Consider the following 14,277-nt stretch of genomic DNA (forward strand, 5'->3'; position numbering starts at 1 on the left):
AGAAAAAGAAATATCTTCTACATTTCCTGTTTTCCTTCCTGCTACTCCAGATGACAACTACCCCACTAACAATAATACTCGAGAAAAATAGATAAAACACATTTTCATTATAGCTAAGTATTGTAAATTCCCCTTAGGCATGTTTACATGATACATTTTGTACATTTTCTTTAAAAAATCATCAGAAATTAGTTTGTCAACAAGGAAACTTTTGGTCATTTTCCCTATGTTTTCAGTTCATCTATTTTTGAGTTGTTGGGGTGGGGTGGGACTTGCAACCTGGTTCAGGGGGCCAGCTCACCCAAAGAATTGGAAGCTTATCATGAATCTTGCAAATAAAAAGAGATTTATTAGAAGAGAGAAATATGGCCAGGGAATAGATCACCTTGGTGACTGTCCCTCTGGAGTAAGAGAAGACTGGTCTTTTGTATCTTTACAAGACAAAGGGAAGGGTGGGGGCATTACAAAGAACTGGGAGGGAATTTTGGAATAATGGGGCATTAGTAAGATATGCAACACCCATCCATATCTTGTACAATCATCTTGAAGAACTTGATATGGCTTATGAGCATACTGAGGTCATGTCCTGCCACACTTCATACTTGAGGTGGGAGAGAGAGCTGTTTTTACCCTTGGCTTTGGGGATTGGGATCTTTAGGTTTCTTGGGGTCCCACTGTATACCTACAACAGGATCATGCAAATTAATTTTATGTTGAATTAAGTGAAACCTAATTAATGTTATCTTTCAAAGAGTAGGGTGAAAGTAGTATAATGTATTACAAACTCCCAAATATAGGGGATGGGTTTTTTTTACAATTATCTGCCTCTTTTATTACAATAGCTTATTGAAAGTTGATTATATATGCTTTCTACTGACTTACACAGGGACTATCCCTTATTCATCTTTGCATTTTCCTGAGAACACAGAATAATACCATTTACAAAGTTGATGCTTACTGAATATATTAATAACACAAATATATAAAATATAAATGTTTTGTTATATGTACATATGTAATATTTCTACATATTATAGCATAATATAGTATGTTAACCACAATTGACTGAGAACTGACTAATCCTCAAATACTTCCCCATTCCATGGCTAATTCATTGCCTGAGGCTGACCAATCTTTGTCAGTTCCAGAGTCTTGATTTGGTTTCTGGCACTCCTGAATAAACTATCCCCCTCTCAAAGATTGCCAAGCTTACTTCCTGGACTTTAAGTTATTATGTAAAAAGGTTCATTTACTTTAAGTAATTTCTATCTGTGACAAACCTACTTTTCGAAGGGCAGTCTCAGAGCCCACTCTGTTCTGTTACCCCATATAAACCCTGTCCTCAGTCCCCATCTTTGGGTGTTCCTAGCAATCTGCTTTTCTATACTCCAAGTTATAGCTCCTCTGCCCCCATTAAAGACCTTAATTCTCCTTTATTCATTGTTTCATTAATTTTCAGGTTGAAAAGTATAAATGGCATTTATAACAAATGTTTATTAAAATATAAATATTGAATTACTGGAACAATCAATCAATTAATACTTATCACATGCCTACTATGTGTCAGTCACTCTGTTAAATGTTGGATGCTCCATTTATCTCACACACAAACTCTTGCTATATGCCACTATCAAACCATCTTAATATCCAATAAAACATTTGTAAAATACTGGGCCAAAATCAAGATCCACCCATTTTTTACTTTAGTTCACAGTGTTTTAGTATATATAATCTCTTAGTCTAAATATCCTGAGAAGTGATGGATGTGGAGTGTTTCAAACAAAACTTTCTAAATTGCTTGTCAGGGAATCATATCCTTACAAGGTTGTATCTATCTGTTAAGTTTATCTAACTCCATGTAAATAAAATACATGAGCAGAGTGCACTCCATCCACCGTGCCACCTACCTGCCCCCATAAATTAAATTAAAAAACCAAGAAGGACCTGTGTGTACAAAAATATTTATAGCAACTTTTTGTGGTGGCAAAGAATTAGAAATCAAGGGGAAGGCCATCAATTGGGTGATAGCTGAACAAATTGTGGTATATCATTGTCATGGAACACTATTGCACTATAAGAAATGATGAGCAAGATGCTCTCAGAAACACCTGGAAAGACTTACATGAACTGATGAAAAATGAAATGATCCGAACCAGGAGAACATTAAAAATAGTAACAGCAATATTATAAAATGATCAACTGTGAATGACTAAGCTATTCTCAGGATACAATGATCCAAAACAATTATGAAGGACTTATGATGAAAAATGCTATCCATCTCCAGAGAAAAAACTGATGAAGTCTGAATGGAGATCGAGGCATAATTGTTTTGTTTTAATCACAAAAATATTCTATTATTTTCCAGTTACATGTAAAGATAATTTTCAACATTTGTTTTCATAAGATTTTTAGTTCCAAATTTTTCTCTCTCCCTCATTTCCCTGCCCCTCCAAGACAGAAATCAATCTGATATAGGTTATATATGTACAATCACATTAAACATATGTCTGCATTAGTCATATTGTGAAAGAAGAATCAGAACACAAGGGGAAAACCTAAAAAAAAAAAAAAAGGAAAAAAAAACTATAAAGTAGAAAAGGCATGGTTCAATCTGCATTCAGAATCCACAGTTCTTTTTTCTGGATGTGGAGAACATTTTCTATCATGAGTTCTTTGGAATTGTCTTCGATCATTGTATTGCTAAGAAAAGCTAAGTCTAACACAGCTGATTATCATACAATGTTGCTATTAGTGTGTACAATGTTCTCCTGGTTCTGTTCACTTCACTCAGCATCAGTCCACTTAAGTCTTTTCATGTTTTACTGAAATCAGCCTGCTTATCATTTGTTATAGCACAGTAGTATTCCATTACATTCATATACCATAATTTGTTCACCCATTCCACAATTGATGGACAGTCCCTCAGTTTCCAATTCTTTGCCACCACAAAGAAAGCTGCTGTAAATATTTTTGTACATGTGGCTTCTTTTCCCTCTTCTATGATTTCTTTGGGATACAGACCTAGCAGTGATAACACAGGGTCAAAGGGTATGAACGGTCCCATAGGCCTTTGGGCATAATTCCAAATTGCTCTCCAGAAGGGTTGGATCAGTTCACAACTCCACCAATAATGCATTAATGTTCTAATTTTTCTACAGCTTCTCCAACATTTATTATTTTCCTTTTTTGTCATACTAGCCAATCTGATAGGTGTGAGGTGATACCTCAGAGTTGTTTTAATTTGCATTTCTCTAATCAATGGTGATTGAGTATTTTTTCATATGGCAATAGATAGCTTTAATTTCTTTATCTGAAAACTACTTGTTCATATCCTTTGACCATTTCTCAATTGGGAAATGACTTGCATCTTATAAATTTGATTTAGTTCTATATATATTTTAGAAATGAAGCCTTTATCAGAAATACTGGTTGTAAAAATCATTTCCCAGCTTTCTGCTTGCCTTAAAGCATCTTTTTTTTTTTTTTTTGGTGGGCAATGAGGGTTAAGTGACTTGCCCAGGGTAACATAGCTAGTAAGTGTCAGGTGTCTGAGGCTGCATCTGAACTCAGGTCTTCCTGAATCCAAGGTTGGTATTTTATCCACTGTGCCACCTAGCTGCCCTGAATCATACTTTTAAAAAACTTTCTTTTTTCTTTTCTTTCATAAAACATGACTAGCACAGAAGTATGTTTTGCATGACTGCACATGTACAACCAATATAAAATTGTGTGCCTTCTCAATGAGGGCAGAGAGGAAGGAAGAGAGGATATGGAACTCAAACTTTTTTTTTTTTAATGGATGTCAAAATTTTTTTTTACAAGTAATTGGGCAAAAAGAAAATACAGTATTAAAAAAGTAATTAAAAAAAAAAAACGTGAACCCAGGGCTATAAAACATTATGTTACCTTATTCTGATCACACACAATCAAATGACAGTCTAAAAGGAAAAAAGACTGAATTGAGAATGGTGGTATCTGTGTTTCATTCCCAATTCAACTACTATTTGCTGTCATGTTGGGTAAGTCTTGGGATCCTCACATCTAATGTGAGAGATATTTCTAAAATGTCCTCCATTGCTAACATTTTATCTACCTGCTTTCCCTTCCCTAAATGTAGCCAATGCCAAGATTCTACATGTATATTCACAAAAGGCACATTCCCATCTTGGCCCTCTTTTATTTCTAAACATAACCTTGTGGTTCTGGTTCTACTCATACGTTTGTGTTCTCCCCTCCTCCTCTTCCTTTTTTCTCTTATTTCTTTTTCTTTGCCTTCTCTTCCTCCTCCTCTACCACTTCCTCTACCTCTTCTTATTTTTCTTCAGCTTCCTGTGATTGTTCCCCTAAGTTTTGTACTCATTTCTTTTCTTCTTCTTTTTTTTTGTTTTTTGTTCGTTTTTTTTTTTTTTTTTTGCGGGGCAATGGGGGTTAAGTGACTTGCCCGGGGTCACACAGCCAGTAAGTATCAAGTGTCTGAGGCCGGATTTGAACTCAGGTACTCCTGAATCCAGGGCCGGTGCTTTATCCACTGCGCCACCTAGCCGCCCCCTCTTTTCTTCTTCTAATCAAACTAGCAGTAAAATTGCCAAGGCTAGAAATTATGTACAATTTGTTATGTGCATTGGTAAAGAGAGTTTCTGCACTCAAGAAAGCAAAGATTCTTAATGTGTCAGTATACACACCATACATTGGCATTCATTCTAAACTTTAAACAAATTTTATTGGAACCAAGCTTTTCTTAACCTGTTCAAAAATATCTGAATTATTTTTAGCCTTTGCAAGGTATCTTTTCTTTGAAACTTTTCTCTTGTACAACTTTTTCTGGGAAGTGAAAATTCAGCTATGTAATTTTGTATTCTCATTCCTTTAAAAAATGAATTGCATTCTGAGCTTTTACCTAATAACCAATGAAATGGGCAAAGGTAATAAAAAAAATGAGACTAGTAAATGTTGGAGAAGTTGTTGAATGGACACACTAATATACTGGTGGTACGTCTCTAACTATCCTTGAAAGCAATTTGGTATTATGTTAAGGATGTGACGAAAATGCACAACTCTTTTTGACCCTAAGACCTTAATGGTAGGCATATGCCAAATGAAGGTTAACACACACACACACACACACACACACACACACACACACACACACACACACACACACATACATACACATATATGTATGTGTATATATATCATATATACACACACATACATACATACACACATACTTATATACATATATATCTTTTTAAAATTAAATAAAGGTCCTTATATGCACAAACTGCATTTTTTTTTTGAGGAAGCAAAGTAGAAGGGTTGGTGGGTGGCAGGGGAAAGTGAATGCTCATTGATTAGGTAATGGATGAAAAAATTGTGGATACATTAATGTAATGTAATATTACTGTTATAAGAAATAATGAATATGATGACTTCAGAGAAGCATGTGAAGATTAATATGAACTAATTGTAAAGAATTAATTGTTATTTGAGGTTTTTATGCCTCAGCATGCACTGGCATGGGGCCCCACAAACCGCACGGTGCTCCACCCACTGGTTGTAGCTCTTGCCATGGAACTGGTACCTCACTTCATCACCACATAAGGACGCCTACATGGGCCTGGCAAAATTATAATGATTGGAAGCCTATTGAGGGCAGTCATGTCACTGTCAGAGTGGCCATCCCATTAGCTAGGGCTGTGTGGGGTTTTTCTGGGATTGGGGGAGGAGAATTGGGCTTTCTAGCTGTATGCTGGAAGGCAACAGGAGTTCTGCTGCATATTCTCAGCTGATTCCTGGGCGGTAGTATTTTTTCAAGTTGTATAATTTCCCTTTCCCCATTTTATTTCCTTTCCCTTGATCCTACTGTTCCTGTTTGTGATTTTTTTCTTTAAGTTCATTCTTGTTAAAATAAATCCTGTTCTGTTTTGAGGGAGGCTGCCGGTCTCCTTCCTTGCCCCAATAATGCAGTGAGCCACTTAGCTAACTAATTAAAAATTGGTCCCCACATAATACAAAGTGACATAAGAACCAAAAAATAATACACATAATAAATGTAAATTAAAGGAACCCCACTGGTAAAACAATTGAAACTCACTTCTGTGAAACATTATAATGACCTAATTTGGTCCCATGAAAAGGTAGGACAATGTACCCGACCTTTTTCTTTGCAGAGGGGAAGAAATATGGTGATATAATACTGCGTATTATTTTAGACTTGAGTGGTAGATTTGTTTGTTTTTTTGAACTATATGTTTCTTTCTATTATTTGTTCATTTATTAAGGATTGACCTTGAGAAATGGAAGGAGAAATATATTGGGAAATGTAAATAATGTAAAATAGATATCAGTTATTTTTCAATGAGTTGTTACCTCGATCATTTCTGGGAAGTTTGAAAATTGAACTATTGGTCTACATGGTATTTAGGAATGCTCTAGACCAGAGTTCTATTGTTTTTGGTTTCATGATAACCATATTTCAATGTCATTGTTTTCCTCTACAATCCCCTGTATTTTAGTTTACTCATTTAAAAACATTTTTCCCCTGAGAAGTCCATGGACTTTGCCAGATTTCCAAGGGAGTCCATGACAGAAAAATATTAAGATCCCCTTCTCTAAGCATTCCATTCAATCCATAGCCAAAAATATTATCTTCTATGAACAATAAGATAAGGAAAACACCATGAAAACAAGCTCCTTTTCTAGATTATGAAAATGGTCTCCAAATTCATAATTTTAAAAAATATGATTATTTACTTTTATACTTGTTCTTTCCAGTAGTGTGGTAGTTAATTATTTTCCTCTTTTTACATATCCTCTGATCCTAAGTTAGCATAACAAAGTAGAGCATGTTTTAAAATCTTGAATTTCAATATTTTCTATAAATTTCCCTATCATCACATTTATATTGTCAAGGCTTAAAAAGTTACTTTTCTTGCAATTGCTTTCACAGCTCCATTTACACTTAGTTTAATTTCTTGAAATAAAAAAAAAACTATTACATATATGCCAAAAATCATGGGCCATGACCATTAAGTTTTGAGACAAGTATCCATAAAGCACATTTTAAAATAAATTAGTTATCTTATAATTGCAGGTCCATGGCAGTCACTTGAGCATCTTTTAAGCACCTACTATATGCCAGACACTGTTGTAAGTGCTGGGAAAACAATGAAAAGTAAAAGACAATACCAGCTAAAAATACAATATACATACACACACACACACACACACACACACACACACACACATATATATATATATGTATATAAAATATACATGTATGTGTATGTATGCATAAATATATATATATATGTGGTAAACTGGAAATTATGAACAGAGGGAAAGCACGAGCAGTAAGGAAAGTTCTTTATGAGGTGGATTTTAGCTGAGATGAAGAGGAAGAAAGTTTTATTGGGGGACAAGTGAAAATGGCAAGAATTTAAAGATGAGAGTCTAGTTTAAGGAGCAGCAAGATTGTCAACATTACTGGATCATAGTGTGTGTGGGGGGTAGTAGCAGAGGGGTGGACTGGGGTCAAGGGGAAGGAAGCATGTAACTAGTAAGAAGACTATAAAGGTAGGAATGGTGCAGGTTATGGAAAGTTTTAAAAGCCAAATAGAGGACTTTATATATGTTTCTGGAGGCAGGATATAAATGAGTGTAATTAAACTTTCATTAAAAAAAAAACAAAAAACAAACCTAAGATCTGAAAAATTTAAAAAAAAATTGAGACTATTTTGTGTCTACTTAATAATTACCTATATGTACATTATAAAGACCTTCTGTGGGAAAAGTCAATTTCAATGTAATATAATATACCGTAACCTCCCACCCCATTTTAATGAATTTTTGGCATAGTGAAATATTGTAAACTAAGTAAATGAAAATTAAATGATGTATCCTGGACATTCCCTTTCCCTATCTTTTTATTTGGATATAAATTATCCTGAATGTTACAGTCTCATCTTAATATTTCTTCTTCATAATTTCAAATAGCCCTAGAGACATACCAGAATCTTCCCTTTCCAGATAACATTGATTAAAATAACAAAATTGTCCAGTAAGTTAATAAACTGTTCTTCATCAAACAACCACTCCTAAAGAGTAACAGGTTACAACAGACTTTTGAGATGTATTTAACAGAATTAAAAGTCATCTTTAATTTGATTCTGCTAAAATTGTACAGCACCCTTTGGAAATGTTCTGCGTTTCCCCTACATTGAGCATTTATTTATAGACTGTGGCATAGAGATTTCTCACTTCTCTCCCTTTTTATCTATTCAGAATACATTTAAAAAAATCATCTCCTACCACATTTGTATTTTCAAAACCCATCACCAGTCCTTTTGTCATCTGAATCAATCTCAGGTTCTGTCTTCTTGTTACCATTATGTCTCTGTGCCTAAAATTCAGCCATAGCTCTTCTTTTAATCATTACTTCTGGCTATGTTGCTACATTTATTTATTTATTTTTAACTCGCCAAACTATCCTTTTCTCTGAAGTGTCTGCCTTTCATCTTCTTGCCTTCTGCCACCTCCTTAGAGAATCTTCTTTCTGTATTTGACCTTCAACCATGCTCTTATTATTAAAAACCTCAAGTTCCTTGCAAACACCTCCAGTAATAGTTCATTAATGCTGAAACTATTTAAGCATCAAAAACCAACTGTACAACTCTTATAAACTTGGTTTAGTTTTTATCTGCATACCTTTGTTCTATATCTAAATAATATTCCTTATTATTTTGGATTATCAAAGCTTGGCATTGCATGTACTAGAAATATAAACTTTAAGCTGTCCTTAATCCCATTATTCAGGATACTTAGGGTATAATAACCTATCAGATGTGAAGCTGAGCTTTTCTAAAAGAGAAGGTATTTTATTTTAGTACATCTAGTTTAACTCATAATCAAAAGAAATAACTCCAATAACATTCTAGGCAAGTAATAGGCTAGCTTCTGCTTAAAGACCTCCAATGAGGGGGAAATTAACATATCTCAAAGAGGCCCATTCTGCTATCAGGAACTTTGACTGTTGGAAAAGTTTTTCCTAACATCAAGGCCAAGTTTGTCACTTTCCAGGCACTGGTCCTGGTTCATTGTGGCTTCACAGAATAAGTTTAATCCTTCTTTCACATAACAATTCTTCAGATATGTTAATACAGAGCCAGGAGTGTTGTGAGGGTCAAATGAGCTAATGGATGCAAAGCACATTGGAAACCTTAAAGTTGTAAAGGCTAAAATTCTAGCTAGTCTGTCTAAAATATCTAATGAGCGATCACCAATAAATTATACACTTTACCAAGAGTTAGACTTTTAAGCATTTATTAAGGAGAATAAGAATTTGGTAAAGAGAGAGAGAAAGGCCTAGATTCCTCTATCTATTAAAGGGAGAGAGCATTCCTAGTTCTGCTCTCTGCCAGAGTGCACACAAAAAAGAGCGAGTCAGAGTGCCAGCCTCCCTCTTCTTCTTCCCACAAGCAAACGTAACTTCCTGATGCTAAAGAAAAGATGCATGGTCTTGCCCTCAAAGACCTTCACCTTATGGCGGAGCTTTTCTACAGTAAGTCTGCAGCAGGTGGCATCATTCCAATCATTACAATCCCCCCTTTGTTTCTTCCAGAAACAGGGTGTTTCCTTGATGAAACAGTCAAAAATAGCAATATAACATCCTATGCTAACTAACAATATGTTAATAACAATATAGAAAATGGAGAGAGGAATGTTTTGTCCAGAGGGGTGGTTTTTTGTCCTCATGAATTGGCACTTTGACATTGGTCTTGCAAAGGGAGGGCCTCTGCAGAGAGTACATGTTACAGATGGTGTATATTATAACAGAAAGAGAAAAGAAAAAAACAAGAACAACAAAACAAAACTGTTCATTTAAAGTCTCTGAAAGTCTTTTCTCAGATGTCCTCTAGGTATAGTCATGGAATGGAAGTCTTTTCAGGGTTTGATGTGTGGATGCTGGTAATAAGCCAGGAATCTTTCCTACAAAATTGAGCTTAACACAACTTTAAAATAGCTTTGTCAATAATCAAATCAAACTATGAAAGTTCTCAAAAACATGTCTAAGGGAATTCAGAATCTTAGTTGTTACACATGAAACATAATAAAACAAAAATTGAAACATTCGTGGTGTCATTCCAATTGTTACAAAGCACAAGGTAAATGATAGTTATTATTATTAGTTTTAGCATCTTCTCACCAGACCTCTAGGATGTTGATGACTTTATTCCCTGTATTACCTGTTGTATATTTACTGAGCTCAAGCAATGTTTACAGAGCAAAATAGTAGTATGCTGGTAAATGTTTAATAACTAGGCTCTCTACCCTCCCCAAATAAAAAAGTATGTGCTCACACTTTTATATTTAATTTTCCTAACACTTGTATAACCCTTGTGTATAATCTGCAAAGCAATAAATCATTCTCTGATTTTTATACTGCTGATTTCTGAGCTACGAATGTAATGAGCAAGCCAATTAAAGCTGACTCCATCAGACAAGTGACACACTACTCTGTCCCTCCAATTTCTTCCCTTCTAAAAGTTAAACATCACCTGTTCCTTCAACTGATTATCATATGATATAGGCTCAAGGCCTTTCACTAATTTAGTTGACCTTCTCTGAACATAAAATGTCCTTTATAAACTATGGTGTCCAAAACTAAACATACTGAGGACAATGTACCATAGGAATATCATCTGTTTATTCCTGGAAGTCATACTCTTACAGCCAGCTGCTGATCATACTCATAATTTGGTTCCCATATAACATTACTGTCTCATACTGAAGTTTATAATTCACTTAAACACCCTTTTTTTGTCACAATGCTAGGTCTCACCATACTTCCCCAGACTGGGCTTGTGAAATTGACTCTTGAAACTCAGGTATATGACTTTATGTTTCCTCCTGTTAAATTTCATGTCATTGGATTCAGTCCAATCCTAGATTGTAAAGACCTTCATGGATATTGAACCAGTCATCCAATGCTTTAGCTATCTTTTCCAGCTTTGTATCATTCAAAGAATCCCAAGTACATTTAACTATATTATTGTCTAGTTTGCGCCTCTCCATCCTTTCCCCTAGAACAGCATGATAGACTTTCATCAAATGCCTCACTAAAATCTAGTTATATATTTACAACATTCCTTTGATCAAATGTTTAGTAACCTTGATCAAAAATTTAATTTGGCATAACCTGTTATTGATGAGACCATGTCAAATATCTGTAAATATGGCTTCTAGATACTTTCTAATCGTGCCTTCAATAACCCATTCTATAAATCACCTATGAATCAATGTGGTGCTTACTTAATTTATAGATTATGTTCTCTTTATTTAAAAAAAATCAAGATATTTGGCCTTTTCCAGTCCTTTCCTATATACTTCTCCCTGACATCTCCAGTTTTCCTGATATATATCTTGCCAATGGACCCAGATGGCTCTGGAGGAGAGAGTGAAATTGGTGACTTTCCACAGCCCTTCCCCACTTAAATCTAATTCATTGCAACTCATGACATAACCTTCCCAATATCATGGTCTTCTTAACAAATGAAGGACAAACAACAGCAACATCTTCCATTTGTCATAAGCTTAAATATTAATGGTAGTAGGTATAATGACTGAGTTTTTCATAAAAATGTAATTCCTGATTTTATCTTTAAAGTTTTTCTCACTATATATTATGTGAAGGTTGAATGCACACTGATATCATTTCAACAGTGCAATATTCTTCTAACAAAGTGAGAATTATACTTTCACATGCATATTTTCAAAGAAAGTAAAATGACTTTTTAAGTATAATAAAAATATGCCTATCATTTGGTTTTTGGAGGCTTCCCTTGAAAAATGAAAATATGTTTAAGAAATAAATATGTTACAGCTCCAAAATGTTAATATTAAGCAAAATCTTAACTAAGGCTGAAATCAAAAGGAAAGTTAAGTCAGAAGGGATAGCAATTCTGAAGCCAATAATGCAAACATGTTAGTTTAATAAGAGGTGAAGGTATGTGTACATATGCATAGCAAAAATAAACAGGAGAATCAAGTGAATATGTTTAATGTGTTTAATAATGTGCATATATATATATACAAGTTTAATATGTTTAATAATGTGTGTATATACACATATTATAAAATTGAGGTCACTGAGATTGCAGGGAATAAAGTTGTTAGGAACCAGAAATTTTTAAAAAATTTGTTTGCATTCAAACTAGTCTGATCTGAGTAATTCCCCAGTTATAAACCTTGAAACGTGGAGGCATCAAACTTATTTTTCCCATTATAATTTATTTTTCTAAACACATGTAAAATCAGGGTGGAAGCTATGGGTGAATAAGATTTTTCCAACAACTACAGAACTCCCATAATATCTAAATGAAAAATATCACATCACTTATAAAGTCATTTGTAAGACCCAATCCTACTAAATTCATGAGCTTATTTGGATTGTCTGGTTTTACAATGTTTACTTATGTTAGATACACAGAATTCATTTTGGAAGTATGCAGAATAAAAGTTTAAAATTTTAAAAGAAATGAACTTGCTAATAACTATTAACTTAAACATTCAACATCATTACTACAATGTTACTGTTGAGGTTAAGTAATCTACATTTTGGATTATGAGCCTTTATTATGAGCCTTTTGGGGGGTAAATTGCTATATTCATCAAATTTAATTATTTTCATGTATTTACTCATGCACTCAACAAGCTTTTACTAAATGCCTGTTTTGTGCAAAGAACTGCATTATCTCTTGGTAGATTCAAAGACACATACACACACAGAAAGAATAGTTTAAGTGTTCAAGTAATTGTACTCAATTCCGTTGGGTTGGGGGATGAGGACTTCAACCTTTAAACAGTTAATAGCAATTTGAAGCAGGAAAGAACCCTAACAATATCAAGAGGAATCATAAAATCTTTGCATAAGAAGTGGCACCTGAATTGAGCTTTATAGAAAGCTAAGTATTTTTTTACAAAACAAAGTATTTTGCTTGAATTGTCTGGAAAAATACTGATGGAATTGTTTCTGCTTCTGTACTTTTAAATACACAAATATTCAAAGAACTCATCCTGTTTTACTTTATGGAAATAAAACATAATATTCATTTAAAAATCAAAATCATCTCCAAATGGGCTAAACTACACACAATCATCTATGTGTTGTAGTTACAGGCATCACTCATCTTATGAAACAGATGTAATTCTGAAAAATTCCCTGCAAAGTAATATCATTCAAATCAAAGCATATTTCCTGACTCATTTACAATACAAAAAAAGAAAATTTATCTTCTATCTAGTTAAGAGAATCTAATCTCTTCCTAAGTAGTTCCAATTAATATTATGTTTTTTTACTTAATGTAGTCAAGGCAGCATTAAACAAAATTGTAGGAAGGTCTTTCTGGGTGCCTTAATAATGGTTTTTAAAGAAAAATATATAAATAGCTCAGTTTCAATAATCCATTTCCAGTGGCCTGTTCTGTTAGGTGAATAGCAACTGAAATCCTATGTCAGTCCCTCCCTCTTGGATTCTACCTAATGCACCATATTGTGTAAGAAGGACCAGTAAACTAGAGGTAGAGGGCTAGGTCAAAATCATGGCTTTGCCATGATTTTGCAAGTCACTTAGTCTGTTTGAGAGTCACTTTCCCGAATTAGAAAATCAAAATCTTTGAATAGATGTTATCAAAGATCCTGTTCAATTTTAAAATTCTATGATCATGTAGCATACAGACTAAGATACATTTAGATTAGGAAGAAACCTGAGAGGTGGGTCATCTAATTGAATTTCTTGGTTTTTCAGAATGAGTAAACTAAAATGCAGAGAGGGGATGCCAATTGCCCAAAGCTCAAAAGTACTAAATATTAGAAGAAAGATTCGAACCACCATAGTCTGATCAGGAAGTCTGATTGCAGATTCAGGGCTCTTTTAAATGCTATCAAGCCTTTTTCCAAATGAAAACAACTACAATTTTTAATCTTTATTTAGAATAACATTAGTACTCCTATGAGAGTCAACAATGCAAAGTTATCTATCATATTTTAAACCTTGGATGTGTCTTTTGTTGGCAATTTAGCATGGAATATGTGCTTAAATAAAAAAGTATTGCAATTGAGATAAACAAATTCAATTTCTTATTTTACAGATAAGGAAAGTTAGGCCCCAACTGGTAAAGTAACTTATCCAGTCATATTCCACAAAAAGTAATGGAGCTAGGATTCATGCATAAATCTTTTTTTTTTTTTTTTGGTGAGGCAATTGGGGTTAAGTGACTT

The 14,277-nt window shown here is 34.0% G+C and overlaps 1 protein-coding gene across 3 annotated transcripts in view; it reads right to left on the reverse strand.

Annotated features, from left to right (window-relative positions):
* Positions 1-14,277, reverse strand: part of KCNT2 (potassium sodium-activated channel subfamily T member 2) — a 545,987-nt gene that overhangs the window by 129,263 nt on the left and 402,447 nt on the right. The window lies entirely within an intron of this gene.

Source organism: Dromiciops gliroides, chromosome 4 (genome assembly GCF_019393635.1).
Source record: "Dromiciops gliroides isolate mDroGli1 chromosome 4, mDroGli1.pri, whole genome shotgun sequence".
Taxonomy (NCBI): domain Eukaryota; kingdom Metazoa; phylum Chordata; class Mammalia; order Microbiotheria; family Microbiotheriidae; genus Dromiciops; species Dromiciops gliroides.